This window comes from Canis lupus, chromosome 23 (assembly GCF_011100685.1).
Source record: "Canis lupus familiaris isolate Mischka breed German Shepherd chromosome 23, alternate assembly UU_Cfam_GSD_1.0, whole genome shotgun sequence".
NCBI lineage: Eukaryota > Metazoa > Chordata > Mammalia > Carnivora > Canidae > Canis > Canis lupus.
The window spans coordinates 6,881,683-6,898,843 of NC_049244.1; the positions used below are offsets into that span (position 1 = coordinate 6,881,683).

At 46.2% G+C, this 17,161-nt stretch overlaps 1 protein-coding gene across 1 annotated transcript in view; it reads right to left on the reverse strand.

Annotated features, from left to right (window-relative positions):
- Positions 1-17,161, reverse strand: part of DCLK3 (doublecortin like kinase 3) — a 32,368-nt gene that overhangs the window by 12,810 nt on the left and 2,397 nt on the right.

Below are 17,161 nucleotides of genomic sequence, written 5' to 3' on the forward strand. Positions count from 1 at the left end.
ATAAAAAACTAGGACAGTCTTAAGCAAACCAGGATGAGGTGGTTGTCCTTGTTTGCACATAATACAGAATTAATGCTACTTAACTGGGATTTATTCCTATATATGAGAACTGACAGATTGGGTTCTATTAATACTTTTGCATGAAGGTGAAAGAAGTTAGCTCTGATTCTTTAGACCTCACTTCCACCAAGTTTTAGAAAAGGGGAAAAATCAGTCATTTTTAGAGCACAGAAAAGACAGCTACCCTCCCTCTGAAATGAATACAGAGAAGCACTGTTCTCCTTTGTCCTCATCAAAATAGATCCCACCTGATTATCATTCTTTCAAATAAATCCTAGCGACTGGCTTTCTGATCACTGGTTAGCTAATTCCCACTGCCTGGTTAATGTGTCCTGTCCTCCTTCACCCTCAAGTTATCTGCATGATAGATGATGTGTTACGAAGAGGTGGGTCTTCACCTAAAAGAAATGAATCTCAAGAAGTGAGCCAAGCAGGAATTTAGACCAAGATATGATAAAAGTAAAGATATATTTCACATAAAAACAAACAGTGAGGGGGAAAATCTAGCATTTTTTGCAGTAAGTGAAAGGTGAATTGGTTTTCTCTGGGGAAAGGCTAAATAATTGGGCACATCAAAACTCCTATGGTCTTCAAGTAAGGTAGAAGGGTGGCCCATGAGAGGTCCAGCCTCCAAACGTCAGAGAGTGTTAAGACTCAGAACAGCTGCCTTCCCCAAAACAGTCTCACCTTGACCGTCAAGAAATAAAGGCACAAGTCAAAGGATTTGCACAGTCCCTCGTTTCCAGGAGGCAGGAAGTGAAGCACAGCACATCCTGCCTGGGGACTGTCAAGGTCTCAGGCCAGAGGGGAATTTATCCACAGAGGGTAGAGAAAATAGTAGAATCTTAAAAAACAAACAGAAAAAGTCCAACTCCCAGAAACAAAGAGTAGAATGGTGGTTGCCAGGGATCAGAGGAAGGGGCCCTGGGAAAGCTGGTGGTGTGGTCTAAGGGCACCAACATTCAGTTGTAAGACAAATATGTTCTGGGAATCCAACGTACAGCATGGTGATTGTAGTTAATGATTCTTCATTGTATACTTGAAATTTGCTAAGAGAGTAGATCTTAAACATCGAAAGAAAGAAAGAAAGAAAGAAAGAAAGAAAGAAAGAAAGAAAGAAAGAAAGAAAGAAAGAAAGAAAAAGGGAAAGGGAAAGGGAAAGGGAAAGGGAAAGGGAAAGGGAAAGGAAAGGAAAGGAAAGGAAAGGAAAGGAAAGGAAAGGAAAGGAAAGGAAAGGAAAGGAAAGGAAAGGAAAGGAAAGGAAAGGAATAGAAAGGAAAAAGAAGCCACAAAATACAAGGCAACTCTATGAGTTGATGGATGTGGAAATTAACTTGATTGTGGAAATCCTTCCATAATGTATACATGTATTGGAGCATCATGGTGTACACTTTAAATATATTACAATTTTGTCAATTATACCTCAATAAAACTGGGAGGAAGAAATTAATGCAGAGTTTGAATTAAAACATAAATTTTGTTATATATAAGACTAAGTAAATTTATACATGGGAGTTTTTCCAAGGCAAGTTCTCAACAAAACTTTTTTTTTTTTTTCACTTAAAAAAAATTACAGCCCCTATTGCTATCTTGAAATCCAGCCAGCCAGCTAGTGCTCTGGGAATCCTGGCCACACAGCAGAAGTGCCCTCAGGAACACAGCCACCACCACCACCACCACCACCCCCACCACCACCACCACCCCACCCCCGGAGAGATTCTTCCTGGACCCAGCACCACCTGAGGAATTCATGGCAAATGGCCTGTTTGTAACAAATTGGTGAAATCAAGGTCAAGATGACTGGCTCTGCCTCCTCCTGGCAGAGGTCTGCCTCAGGTCCCCCTGCCTCTGGTTCTGCCAGGAAGGGGGATTGGTGGGGGCCTCTGGGCGGCTTCCTCACGTCCTGCACTGAAATAACCCTTTGCAGGAAGATTCAGCCTCATCCTCAGTTACATGCACAGACTCTAAAGCCCAACTGCCAGGTGCAGACTCCAGCTCACTTCTGCCTCCACTTCCTCACCTGTAAAGGGAGATGTGAACGATATGCGTGATGAGAACTTAATGAACTAACATTTGTAAGGTGTGATAAACAGTACCTGGCACCTAAGAAGCACGACGTGTTTGTTAAGTAAACCCTAAGTGTTTTAGCCTCTGTAACCTCTGAAGAGCAGGACTGACTTCAGGCAAAATGAGGAGTATGGGAAGTTGTCCTTGCTACCTTCCTCGTCCAGACCAAAGGCCCTCTAGCCAGACGGGGCCCTGGTCCATCCTCTGCTGTCCAACTCCACCGCCTCACAACTCTGACCTGCCCTACACCTCATCAGAGAAGCTGGATGCTCAGGGCCAAGGTGAGCTGAGCAGTCAATTCCTGAGCTATGGCGAAACAGAGACAAGCCTGGCGGAGATCATCCCAGGGGAGAGGCTCCTCGGGCCCACCAGAGCGATGGGAGAAATGATCAGCTTTCTGCAGGCACATGCTCTCACATCTCTACTGGAATGGGGACAAAGGTTCCCAATGCCTCCACCATGCCGGGGCGGGGGGGGCGGGGGGGAGGCAACAGAAAGACTGGCTCTCCCTGTGCCCCAACAGAGCCATGGGCACAGCAACACCCAAAAATACGGGACAGGCAGCCAACTACCCGGTTTCCCCAGACAAAAGTAAGTTCTCTGAACTTGCTTTGCATCTTACCAGTGAGCTTAACATCTCAGGAAGCAGACTGTGTCTTACCGCAGGGCAACCTCATGGATGCCTCCCTAATTAACCTAACTGAAGGGAGAGTCACTGAGGCAAACGAAAGTGCAGTTCAGCTTTGGTCTGCAGAGCGAGACAGATACAGCCCAGAAGGAGACAGGGAGGTAAGATTAGAATAACTCAGACTAGAAAATCAAGTTTGGAAGGGAAGGGCAAAAAATAGTGTGGTGCCCACAGTTTACGGCTGGATCGTCTACATTAATCACATTTGCTGGGTAATTGTTGAAAAAATATGCCCCCCGCAAATACTGGTAAATATTCCCAACCAAGTGATCAGCAATCAAAGCATCTGACTGCTTTGATGCACCAAAATAAAATATGTACCCCCATGAGAACAAACTACTCCTTTCCTCAGAGAAACCCCCCAGCTCCAAAGCCCGGCTCCGCCGAAGAACCAGCATATTCAACACGGTGGAAACTCAGTCATTTGTTTTGCACAATTATTAGGTTAAATGTCCAGATGCTGATGCACACATTTTCAAATACCAAATCCGTGTTTTACATCGTTCTGTGGCCTTTCTGTGACATCCTGCACTGCTCCTTGTCTCTTCACGGTTTCATGTTTGCTCCTTGTGTTTTGGAATCATCCCCACAGCATCTCCACAGCACCTCCACAGCATCCGCACAGCACCCCCACCCCCAGCACCCCATCCCCTCAGCATCCCCCACAGCAGCCCCACAACACCCCCATCCCCACAGCACCCTCACAGCACCCCATCCCCTCAGCACCCCCACAGCATCCCCACAGCACCTCCACATCATCCCCACTCCCTCAGCATCCCCCACAGCATCCCTCAGCAACCCCCACAGCACCCCTCAGCAGCCCCCACAACACCCCCACAGCATCCCCACAGCACCCCACATCACCCCCACAGCACCCCATCCCCTCAGCACCCCCACAGCATCCCCTCAGCATCACCCACAGCATTCCCACAGCACCCCACAGTACCACATCCCCTCAGCATTCCCCACAGCACCCCACAGCACCCCCACATCATCCCCATCCCCTCAGCATCCCCCACAGCATCCCTCAGCATCCCCCACAACACCCCCACAGCATCCCCATAGCACCCCACAGCACCCCCACAGCACCCCATCCCCTCAGCATCCCCACAGCACCCCACAGCATCCCATCCCCTCAGCATCCCCCACAGCACCTCCATCCCCTCGGCATCCCCCACAGCACCCCCGCAGCATCCTCACAGCATCCCTCAGCACCCCCATCCTCTCAGCATCCCCATCATCCCCATCAGAGCATCCCCCACAGCATCCCCACAGCACCCTCACAGCGCCCCATCCCCACAGCATCCCTCAGCATCCTCCGCAGCATCCCCACGGACACCCCTTGTGTCTCGGGATCATCCTCACAGCACAGAGCAGACACGGAGCCCCAGGGGTGGTTAAGATCTGGGAGTCATTTGTCCCTTCCAGAAAGGGGCTCGAGACCACTGGTGTTTTTTATTTCTCCTTCTCCAGCTTTTGCTCTCAGTAGGGATGTCCCAACCTTCAGAGCTGTCGGGGTGACTTGAGGCCTCTCATCTATTTCACCCACGTGAGCAGCTTAATTACATTTAAGGTCCTGCCCCACCTGTGTGAGTTTCATTGTTTTGTTTTGTATCAACAGGCACTTCCTATTCTCTGCTTCCGAGCAATTCCTATCTTAATCTTGCAATAAGTGAGTGACATCCTCCCGGGATAACTCTTCCCCTAGCATCTGTGGGACTTCCAGAACCATCGGCTCTTCCACCCAGACAGGAACTTGTGTAAAACATCCTCCCACAAGGACTGTTTACCCCTGATCGAATTCTCAACATGGAAGAGATTCCACAACTTTATCTGGCGGTTCATCCCATTTATGGCCAGTTTCACTTGGGAGGAGGTTCACCACTATGTTGAATCCAAATTCTACCTCCTACCCTGCCCTGTTGTCTAAGTCTGCCCTCTGGGATGGTAGTGAAGAAAGACACACGCGTTCCAAAGGGAAACAAGTATCATGATCCCCATGTCACCTCCAGTTTCCCTAACTTCACATCTGAGGATCCTCCAACTCATCTTTATAAGACCTACTCTCCTGATCATCAGCCCTTTCTCGATCCTTCCTACACTAAGTTCACTGTCTGAACCAACAGCATTGTCATCCCTTGTGAGCTGGTTAGAGATCTAGACTGCTCAGATCCACTGAACCAAAACCTACATGTCGACAAGACCCCTGGGTGCTTTGCGTGCACGATCAAGTTCTGGGTGATCCCCATTTCATCGATGCCTCTTTGAACAAAGAATGCTCAGAAATGAACGCTATACGCCACGTGTGATTCAATCAGGACAGTGGACCTTAGGTCTCTCAGCGGACGGGGCACTGGGTTGCCATAAAGAGAGCCAAAGACTCCATTCAGAGTCCCACTGTGATGCCCCTTCCTCAGAAAGCCTCGTAGGGGATCAGAACATGCCACCCCAAATTATGCCACTTTGACATATTGAGTCTTTTAAGCTGACACTTGAGGAATAGCAGATGCAGGAAGTACTATCTGCCCTTCTTTCTACTTAAAAGCAGGACATAACGTTTCTAGTGAGGAAAGTGCCCTCCCCGTACCAGGGAGCACAGACCACTGGAAATCACCAGACACTGGCCAGGCAGAGAGGCACTGAGAGAAGAATCTGCATAGCAAAACTTATTCAACAACTCTTATCTTCCACTCATTCTCCCATGACTTTACTTTCCACAATTTGCTGCCCCTAAAAGCCTAAAGACACTTTTCCTTTATCTTGTCTCTTCTCTAAAAATGTATTGTTCTTCAAGATGCTCTATAAGCCCCAAATTCTAACTACCCGTTTGGGTCACTCATCATAGAGTTCCTCCCATGTGTGTGTGCTGCCCACTGCACTTTCTCTTGTTGGTCTGTCTTTTGTAGATTTACTTTCCAGGGCCTACCAAAGAACCCAAGGCGATGGAGACAAAAGGGTTTTTGTCCTCCCCTACACCTTCGTGGGCCAGGTTTGGCTGAGGGCACACCCGCAGCCCCAATGTACACATCTGAATTTGCTTCACCCACATTTCCATTTCTCTATCTTCTGGTCCATCGAAACTCACTGTTCCAGGTCATCTTCCTTCTGGGGCTCTGTTTTCAGCTGCCCCCCAACTGCAAGGGTGTTAGAGATGGATTCCCACGGCACTGTTAGGACTGCTGATCCATCTGCATCCAACACCCCCTTTCCCAGTCACACCAAAGTTCCCTGATTTGAATCCAGGTTGTCTATATTATTTACATAAGCACCCAAAGGGTCTCGAAGCTTCAAAAGGAATCTATTTTTCTGAACAATTAAACTCCTCTCCCTCAACGGTACCTCAATTTAAACATGATCTTGCGGGGCAGCCTGGGTGGCTCGGTGGTTTAGCGCCACCTTCAGCCCAGGACGTGGTCATGGAGACCTAGGATGGAGTCCACGTTGGGTTCCCAGCATGGAGCCTGCTTCTCCCTCTGCCTATGTCTCTGCCTCTCTCTCTGAGGCTCTCATGAATAAATAAATAAATAAAATATTTAATAAAAATAAACATGATCTTGCAATGTTCACCTCTGAGCAGCAGATGGCAGCAGAGTATAGACCAAACAGCAAGCAGCTAAGGTAAGGAAAATTCAGACGTGATTAGGCCCACTTTTCTTCTTTTTTTCTACTTATTCCTTACTTCACGGTCCTTCTGGCCTTTTCCTTCCAACCAGCTATGAGGACTTTATGACCTTAGAAACCAGCTCACACTACAATACCAATGCCCCAAATCAATTTATATTTTAATAGCAAAAGATACCATAACACAAAATGTTTGAAAACATCGTTGGAAACAAAGTCTTCCCTTGGGACCTATGACAGGCCTTCTTCCCAATACTATTCTACTTAATTAATATCTGATATTCATCCAACAAATATTTAGATGCCTACCATGTGCCAGGTATTGTTCTTGGTACTAGGAACAGTGAATGGAACAGATAAAGTCCTTGCTCTTATAAAGCCTTCTTTCTATTAATAAATAATATTCAAATGAATATGTAATGTCCCGCAGTGATAAGTGTGTGAAAAGAAAAAGTGAAATAAAGGCTGTGTTGTCTGGTATAGTTTACAATAACCACATGCGGCTATTTATTTTAAATAAAATTTAAAATTCAGTTCCTCAGACACCCAAGGTATATTTTAAGTGTTGATCTTGTAGTGGCTATTGTACTGGGCAGTTCAGGGATAGGACATTTCCATCATCACAGAAAGTTCTACTGGACAGTGCTAGAAATGACAGTGGCAGGAGTTGCTATTTTAAATGGGGTAGTTAAGGCAGGATTCACTGAGAAAGTAATATTTGAAAAAAGTCAAGGGTGACCCATATTCAAATCTGAGGAGAAAGCTTTTCAGGTGGAGGAAATAGCAAGTGCCAAGGTCCAGGGGCATGCTTGGTCCGATGTAGGAACAGCAAGTAGATGCAGGAGTGGAGTGAATGAGGTGGTAAGTGGTTGGAGTGGAGCTCTGAGAAGAGGCCAGAGGCCACATCATGCAGCACCTTGGAGGCCAGGGAAATGAATTTGGCTTTTATTCTCAGTATGACAGAAAGCCAGTGATTGCTCTGAGGTCCCATTTACATTTGGAGGATCACTCAGGCTCCTGTGAGGAAGATGGCATTTAGAGGAGGAGGGAGGACCAGTGAGGAGGCCACTGCCGCAGTCCGAGCAGGAGATGATGGTGGCTTGGTCTTGGGTAGTGGAGTGGAAGTGGAGAGAAGTCATCCTAAGGGCAAAGGGAAGTCTCGAATGGGTGAGGACAGGGGCTCCAGGGTGACTCAGGCCCCTGCCATGAGGAGCTGGACCAGTGGCAGCCCCATCTTTGTGACAGCACAGTATGGGGATGAGAGCCCTGCTGAAGTTCGAGATGGGATGGAAGTTGGGAAACTGCAAACAATGCATACAGATACCTCTTTCAGAGTGTGCATATATGTGTAGTTCATAAATGTGGGGTACTAGCTGAAGGGGGGCGTGGAGAAAACGAGGTTTGTTTTCTTAGTTGGGCGATAGCACATCAGTGTAGGTGATGATGGAGCAGTGAGCTGGGTTGGAGAAGTCTGGGAGAGGCACAGGTTCCGTGTGAAACTCAGCTTTGACATCCTGAGTTTGAGGTGTGACCAACTATTCTATGTGCTAAGTGCTAAAGTTACGTGACGAAGTTTGTGTGTGCTCTAATGGGTGGTGGGCTCTAATCAGGGGAGAGCACAGAGCAAATCGTCACTGTGGCAGTGCAACAAACATAGGTAGTGATTCTCCAGCAGGGACAGTCTACCACCACCCCAGAGATACCGGACAGTATCCGGAGACATTTTTGGTTATCACAACTCGGGTACTAGTGGCATCTCGTGGGTAGATGTTCAGGACAGGCCCCACAGCAGAGTCATCCTGCCCAAATGCCAATAGTGCCACAGTTGAGAATCCTGCTATAGAACAATAGAAATAGAGCCACAATCATGAGGTCCAGACTAAAGTGATTACCCCCTGGTAAAAGAGACAATTGAGGTAACTAGCAGAATGCTTCCAAGCCAACGCTTGGACTAATGTGTGGTTTCCATACTTTCCTATCTCTCTGTGTAGAAACCCAAAGAGTGTGCTCCTCCTCACCAGCTTCTCAGTCTCCCTGATACTGGAACTCATCCAGTTCCCCCACTCCCAAAGGACCAGAGTCCACATTCCGCATCAGACCTTCTGAGGAAATCATTTAATCCAAAATCAAGCAACTGAACTGTCAACATGTATCTTGCAAAAGAGCTCAGAAGTCAGACTGAAATTACTTGGACCTTTGTTCTAGCTCTGCTTATACTAGAAGAGCCAGATGACCTCCATCTTGACTTTTTCTGAGAATACTTTATCACCCTCAATATGGGAGAGGTCTCTAGACTTCCCACGCAGACCTAACTTTCTGTTATGCTACAACCTACCAGGATTTGAAACCATGCAGCGATAAAGGATCTCTTTCATCTCAGCTTTAGCAGTTAGGGACAGAAAAAAAAGTTAAGATCAACCAGGCAGCCGTCTAGTAGAGTGCCCAGGAGCTTGGATGGGCCTGGATTCAAATCCCACTTCTCCTCGTTTGCTGTGTGACTCTGAGCAAGTTACTCAACCTCTCTGGGCCTTAGTTTCCTCCCCCGTAAAGGGAGGTGAGCGCACTTACTGCAGCAGGTATATACAGCAGGCAGCAGGAGTAAAGGGTCTAGAGCAGCGCTGTGTCTATGGTGAGCACCGTGTTCCCTAGCAAGGTTATAATCCGGTCCCTTTTAATTACTTAAGTAAAGGGAAGTGAAGATTCTTTCAGTCTCCCCCATTCTATTCTTCACCACCTTGAGTTCTTGACATTTCTGAAAACCAAACTTTGACGTCAAATTCTACAAGAAGCATTACCATTTTGCAGCCACACCTAAGTACCTAAAGCTAAACAGCTTTCACTCGCTCCCCACCCCCCAGGCCAGTGAATGTGAGTGAGGATTGATCCACAGGTAACAGACAAACAGACACATAAAGTCTAAATTTGAAAACAAAAAAATAAAAAAATAAAAATAAAAAAAATAAATTTGAAAACAGATAAACCAGGGGAAGAGGGTGTCTGAAACCAGAAGGTCATTCTCAGCCCAGCCCTAGAATAAGCCTCCCTACAGCAAGGTACAGGGAGGGGACCCTTCTCTTTCCCTATCAGAGACTCCAGCCCCACGCACATGGAAGCCAAGCTCGGAGGGCTTGGCTATCCCAGAGGCAGCCACAGCTGGACAAGGAGACAGCAGGCATCAGAGCAAGAGGACTGGGGGTCTGTGTGCAGAATAACGGGGCTGCTATCTCCCCACCAGGGCAGGGTAAACAAAAGCAGGCCAAGAGGAAGAGAAAGCATTTGAGAGATGTTTTGTCCCATAGGATAAGGAGGTCCAACTTTTTCTATGAATCTGGGGGCCCCCAAGAGATCCAGAAAAATTACAGACACCTGGCGGGCACTTGTTATCTACGGCTTCCTGAAAGCTGTAGTCTCCCAGATTTGCCCTACATCAAGCAGTCCCCCAGATTCCCTGCAAGAGGATTCAGAAGTATCCCTGTGACCCCACAATGGAGATGGGGAGAAGAATGAGGACGTGGCAAGGGCCACCCCAGAAATGGCCCTGACCAGGCCCTATGCTGAGGGGTGGGCCCCTCTGAACACCCTCTCCAGGAATACAGTCTTCAGTGACCTCAAGAAACAGCTAGCAGCTTCTATTTCCTCACCCAAAACTTCCTTACAAGGAAGGGTACCAAAAGGCCTGATAACCAGGCCAAGTCCCCAAGAGAAAGCACAAGTGAACATCGTAAAAGTGTCCTATGCTAGGAAATTGTGTATTTTGAAAGCTACCCATGCCCCATCCACTGTGCCTGGTTAAGAGGCCACGGTGAGGCCAACATACAGGCCAAAGTAGAAGCAACAGAGTGGAAAAGTATACTGGCCAAAAACCTTACTAACCACAAGGCCATCTGGCACATAAACACATAAAGCACCTTTCCTGATGGGCTGGCACATGAAAATAAACAGGCCTGCAGGGCCCAACCATCAGGCCCGCACATGGCTCGGGCATCACCTCCCTACCTGTCCTGCCGGCCCTATAAGACACATAAGTCTGTAGAGCCAGAGGCAGAGAAGCACAGCGTGGGTGCACCATCCAGCACAGCAGGTTCTCAGACCCACTTTGAGTTGTATGGCAGCCACTGCCCATACCTTCCCATGAGTTCCCTGCTTGCCAGCAGAACCCAGACACCATCCGGCCACAGGGCAACTTGCATCACGAAAGGCAGGCCCAGCTGAGATGCCAGTCAAGTCTGGGCAAAGTCAATCCCTGTGACCATTCAGTCCCCTTTCCCAAGGGAGGCCGCCTGACCCATCCTGGCCAATGAGAGAGAACAGGAGGTGTGCTGAGGAGCTCCTGAGCCAGATTTTCCTACATTTGGAAAATGGAGAACACTAGGAAGAGTCAACCTCCTCTTTTTCCTGCCATTGATGTAATCCTTAGAGAGTGGTAAATATTTGGGGGCCCTGGCAAAACTGGGAATTGGCAAACACTGCCTTGAGATCTTTGACCTGCTCCATTAACCATCCCTGTGACCACCGGTCTCCAGGCTTCTTGTCACGTGACACAACTAGATGCTCCAGGCTTCCTGTCAGGTGACACAACTGGATGTCTGGATTGTTTGAGCACTTGCTCCAGGTGTACTCTGCAGATCATCAGCACCACCTGGGAGCTTATTACAAATGCAGCCTCTCAGGCCCCTCCCACACCCACTAAATCAGCATCTGCATCTTCTAAGATCCCGTGACTCCTGCGCATATGGTGGTTTGAGAAGTGCTGATTTACCCCACTGTTAGTCACCTCGTCCCACAGCAGCTGGAAGGTAGCTCAGCTATAACAAGGGTCCTTAAGGGGGTCCCCTCCCAGTTAGGGTGTCCTCTCCCTCTCCTAATCCTCTCCTCACCCCTTACAATACATCCCACTCCCCTAGATGCAAACATACAGGCAGCATCTCCAAAGGCACACATTTTTATATTTCTGTTTCCAACTCCTTCCCAGAAAGACAATGAGCTGACATAAAACACCAAGCCCACCACAATATGGCCATGCACGTAATTTATCAAAATTCCCAAGGTCAAGGTCCTACCCAGGAAAGCCAAAGTTATTACCAACAGAATTATTATTGTTATGGTCACCATTACTTATTCATGGGCCTCCAGTGGTGCCCTGCGATCTATCTGACGAGGTCAAAACATCAGAGACAGTTCCTATAGGGGAAATTTACCATCTTGGAAAGGCACCTGGGATCAAATGCCTGGGTGTGCTGCCCACAAGAGATTCTTAAACAAATAACCCTTTAACCCAATTCCATATATTCTAACTGAAAGGGATTTTAAGAGTTTTGTTTCAATGCAGAACAATGAAGTCTCCTTTCCCAAAATGCTAGTTAGAAACTAAAGGTTGGGGAGGGATCAACAATGTATCCGCATCCATAGAGAATGCCCAGTTCTCCTGTCCTTAGGCAGAAGGCCCATCAAAACAGGACAGTCATGTTGGCAAAGTTGAATACATGAGAGAGTGGGAGAAATGAGACCCACGGCTGAGTGTTCCCCCTTCTACCTATCTTTCTTCCTTCTTTCCATCTTTCCTTTCTTCCTTCTATCCTTCTTCTCCATATCCTCACATAAACCTTAACATGTAGGACATCTGGAAGAAGCTGAAACAGAGGGAGAGGCTTCATATTAATGCAATGAGACAACTAGATCTTCGACCCTGGACAGTTGTTGAAGGAATCTACCAATTTGCTTCCTCAGATTAAGGGCATTTTGAAAACACAGATTTTTAAGACAATCTTATATCCTCAAATGCCTCACTAGAAATAATTCTCTTAGAGCAGCAGCAATGCACATGAACACAAGTATTAAGAGGACAAAGGCAGATCGCAGTTATTTACCTTTATAAAGGACCTGAGCTTCAGGACTCTTTGGGGGAATGAAGTCACAATTTTAGAAGAGACTGAACAACATTCAACAACCTTCTGAATCATGCTTTAACGTTGTCTCTGTTGCTGATAATTTACTGCAGACTGTCTACAGTAAATTATCAGACATCCACCCTTGTAGGTGTCTCTTTCAAAAGGAATAAACAGAAGAAAACCTCAGTTATCAAAATGACCCAGTATCCAGAATTTTTGAAAACTTTACGAAATTCACTGAAACTTCTGGCTATGTGGTCAAGCCTTAAACAATATATGGGTTCACGGACTATATGGATGCTTTCTATTTTCCTGGAAAGTGTTGAAATGGAGACCAACAGCCACTCTCACTGACATAAACCTGAAACCGTAACTCTGATGTCTCCTGCTAGAATTCACCCTGGGGTTCTTGAGATGATCCCTTATGAACTTATCTTCTCACAAACTTGATCAATATTGACCAATGACCTAAAGGCTTTATCAATGCACTTTTTCTTTAGTGTTATTGCTGAAATCTCCATTTCTTGATTTTATTAAGCATACCTCAACAAGATATGCTTCATAGTCATGAACTTTTTAATTGCAATTAAGAATGTAATTGCAATTAAATATATACCAAATGCAATTGGTATTAAATACATTCGTGAATACTTGGACCGTCAAGGAGAGGACCTGAACACCTCTGCCTTAGATGCTAAGGGGAAAGAAAATTGAAACTGGAGCTGGAAAAAGAGAAGTCATGCTGGTCAGGGAGAAGAGTGCACCGCAGAACCGCTCACAGCATGAATCATTAAGTCCTTCCTTTTTTTTTTTTTTTTTTTTTAATTTATGATAGTCACAGAGAGAGAGAGAGAGAGAGAGAGAGAGGCAGAGACACAGGCAGAGGGAGAAGCAGGCTCCATGCACTGGGAGCCCGATGTGGGATTCGATCCCGGGTCTCCAGGATCACGCCCTGGGCCAAAGGCAGGCGCTAAACCGCTGCGCCACCCAGGGAACCCCATTAAGTCCTTCCTATACATCCAAGTAGAAGTGAAGAAAATAATTTAGAGAATTAAAATGAACAAAATTATTGGATAGGTTTCTTTTCAAGGAAGAATGGGCAAGGAGTGTGCCTGGCCATTTTTTTGCCTTCCAGCTTTTCCTCACCACCCTTGGGGAAGCTGGTCTCTGCCCTGTCCTAGCTGCATTCAGCAGTTAAAAACCTAGAAAAGTCTGTCCCTTCCCAGAACCTGTGAGAGGCCAGAAAGAGTACAACCTTTATTCTTGATGAGCTGTGACCTGTCTCCACAGCTCCCCATCACCACTTCCCCTGGATTCCGACAGTCTCTTTTCCAAGCACTTCACTGCTGCCTATCCTCCTCCTAGCAGCATGTTTCCAGAGCAGGAACCTGCCTCTTCTCTTCCCCTTCTTCTGGGACAGATGGTCTCAAATGACCTTGCTCCTGTCTGACTTCTCTTCAGTGTTTTCCCCCACCCACTCGCTCAGCCTTCTTTGCTATAGGTAAAGCTGTTGCTCATACGTAGCCTGGTGATGTCCACTTCCCACCCTGTGCGGGCTGCTGCTCTCATCATCCTCACCTCTCTGGCTCCTGTCTGTCCCCTCCTCTCCTCCCAGGGCCCAGGCATTACCGCACAGCACATTCCAGCTCCACCAAGGGAGCACATACTGGCAGAAGAAGCAATTAACATTTCTGCAAGCTGGAAATTCTCATAATTAAAACTTCTTTTGCGAGATCTCAGGAGTCGAAATAACCCAAAGGGAAGAAGAGCGCTGGCATCTTATCAGGAAATGTGATCAGTAGAAACAGATAAACTCAGTAACATAGGCCTGAAATTGTGCCCCGGGGCCCAATTATTAGACAGGAATAATTCTGTTGATTAAAATAACATGATAAACTTGCCATGTTCATAAAGAGCTCTCAGCACATTCAGAAAGTCTCTAAAAGAAGCAACAGTTATAATCACTCATGTAGCCAGAAATTAGTTCTAACGGGAAATCACTTTCTTAAGCTTAGCAAAGTCAGGTCTTAATACAGACAGTGGCCATCTGCTGAAGGACGTAGAAGAACATTAATTGAGGGACAGTGGTCACCAAGGTGACATTTAGGAAAAGTAAGTCTTAGAAGACCAAGCAAATTCGTGAGGTGTTTGTCAGACCAGCAAGTTGAAAGACGCCAATCTTCTAAGCACAGACAATGGAGCCCACTGCCAAACCGAATACTATCCAGAGCTCTGTCTGAAAAGCCAAAAAACACTGACCTTAAAGAGCAGTTAGACTTTTGACATAACAGGTTGAACTTTACTTACCCAGAACTCCTGACGAATGTGGCTTATAAATGTTCCTTTTGATAAATGCAAGCTGACAAACTATTCATGGGACAAAAAAGATATTAACCTATTTCACAAAAGATGGCTCAAATATGTCGCATTTTGTAGCTTCTGAAAGGAGCCATTACCACCACCACAAAAAAAAAAAAAGGTTTTATTTAAAAAAAAAAAAAAGTAGGCTTTCTTTGAAATCAGAAAAGAGAAAAGGATCTAAACATAAGTTATAATCGACACCAATATATAACTCATATATGTAGGGTGAAAAATTATAGCTCCTCTGCAGTTGTGACTCTCTCTCTCTCTCAGAACACACGCGCAGACACGCACACACACTTTAGTGCCCTTAAGGGCACTAAAAACGTGTACTGACATTCAAATCCATGCAGAGTTGTCAAATGCCCACTCAAAGGGAGTCAGCTTGTCCATACTAAACATATTCCTTGCAGTTTTCCTAATTCTTCAAGTAAACTTCTCTATGAAATCTAAACCGGTGCTTTCTCCATTTTAAAAACTGCTGACAAGTCCCTTAACACAAGTGAGAGCCTCTATGGCCCGAGATACACAGGCTCAACCTACTGATTCTGGGACCTTGTTGAGAAAATGCAAACTTAGATGACTGTCCCCCAAAGAAAACAATCCTAGGGGATACATGATCTCATTCCACATATTTAAGAACTTGTATAACCATTATAATGCTTTATTTAGGCACATGCCCAAAATGTTCAGTTCAGGAGAACCCACCCAGGCCTCTAATCAGAACCTCTTCCGGTTAGATAATTCACTGAAATATCAGAGGTTCATTCCAATGTGTCCATAACAAACAGTGCACAGTGCATCACACATGGAGAACACGTGGGCTCGGACCCAAAAACCAGAAACAATAAAAAAAGCAGGTGAAGAAAGGATGAGGACACTCAGCTAATGCAGAAAGGAAATTTTTTCAAAGGGAGACGTCTTATGATAATTCAGACCTCTCAGGAACCGAGGCAAATGGCTTCTTCAGTTCTACAAATTTGGGCAAAAACAAGGTTGCTCGACATAGTGGTCAACATAGACCTCATTTCACCAGATTAATTTTGATGTACTCGGTATTTCTGTTTGCTTGTGGGAGCAGCTTACAGACAGATGAATATTCCCCACCTGCGTCTATAGGCATGAAATTTAAGAAAACAAGCTAAAGCCCTGCCAAAAAGAAAAAGAAAATGTGGCTCCTGGAGATCATCTTCCCCATTCACTGTTGCTCTAGCTGCAGAAATCTGGCTTTGGATTCCTGCTCGTGATATCCACCTTAACATCAGAATCTTTTCTAAAGTGCAAATAATGATGGTGGCCACCGCTGATGCAGTGTTTGCCGTCCCGCAGGCAGCCTGCTATGATCTGAATTCATTCATTCATCCAACTACTATTTAAAGAAGACCCACCATACGACAGAATTGTTCTAGGTTTCAGGGTAAAGTCTGAATAAAACAAAGTGCCTGCTATTGCAGAACTGTCTTTCCAGTAAGAGGACAAATAAAACAGAAGAATAAATGGAGAATGAATCTGGTGGTGATCAGGGCTATGAAGAAAGTGGGATAAAGGTGCCAGAGGGTGACCGTGTGAAGCATGCGGTCCTCACACAGACCACCAGGAACACACCTGCAGTTCAGAAACACTGGGTTTACTGACTCACTGCAACATGAGAGAATGCACACCCCTGGGATCAGGGCATCCAAATAAGAAGTGTTCAAAGGACTGTAGGATTTGAGGGGCACTGGGGTGGTGGCTCAGTCGGTTAAGCAGCTTCCTTCGGCTCAGGTCATGATCCTGGAGTCCTGGGATTGAGCCCCAGTATCTGGCTTCCCTGCTCAGTGGAGAGTCTGCTTCTCCCTCTCCCTCTGACTGTCCCCCCTGCTTGTGCTCTCATTCACTTGCTTTCTCGTGAATAAATAAAAAAATCTTTTAAAAAATTTAAGATTTGGGTTGTCAGGTGATTTGGGGGGAGGGTTCAAGAAAACAGGGTTTTGCTCCGAATACTGTCAGAAAGTGAGGGTAACTCTAAGAGTAGGCGTCTTAGTAATTCTTACCAAGAAGGCAAGAGGAATGAAGTGAGGCAGTCACTCATAGTAGCCAAAAGGGGATGTGTGCCCATATTTGTGGTTTGGACAATCTTTGTTTTTGTTTTTGTTTTATATTTTTATGTATTTATTCATGAGAGAGACAGAGAGAGGCAGAGGGAGAAGCAGGCTCCCCCGCCAGGGAGCCTGATGTGGGACTCTATCCCAGAACCTTGGGATCACGACCCAAGCCAAAGGCAGACGCTGAACCACTGAGCCACCCAAGTGCCCTGAACAATCTTGGTTTTATCTGCATTTGGACATGATTATAAAGGGGTCTAGCTTTTGTCTTGATCCGTCATGGTCACAGAGTGTCCTTATCTGATGTTGGTGTTCTGTGAGACTGTTTATGTCTACCAGGAAAAGGCCACAGCTGAGCTGTGAATGCCAGGCCAGCTCCCAGACATCCTCCT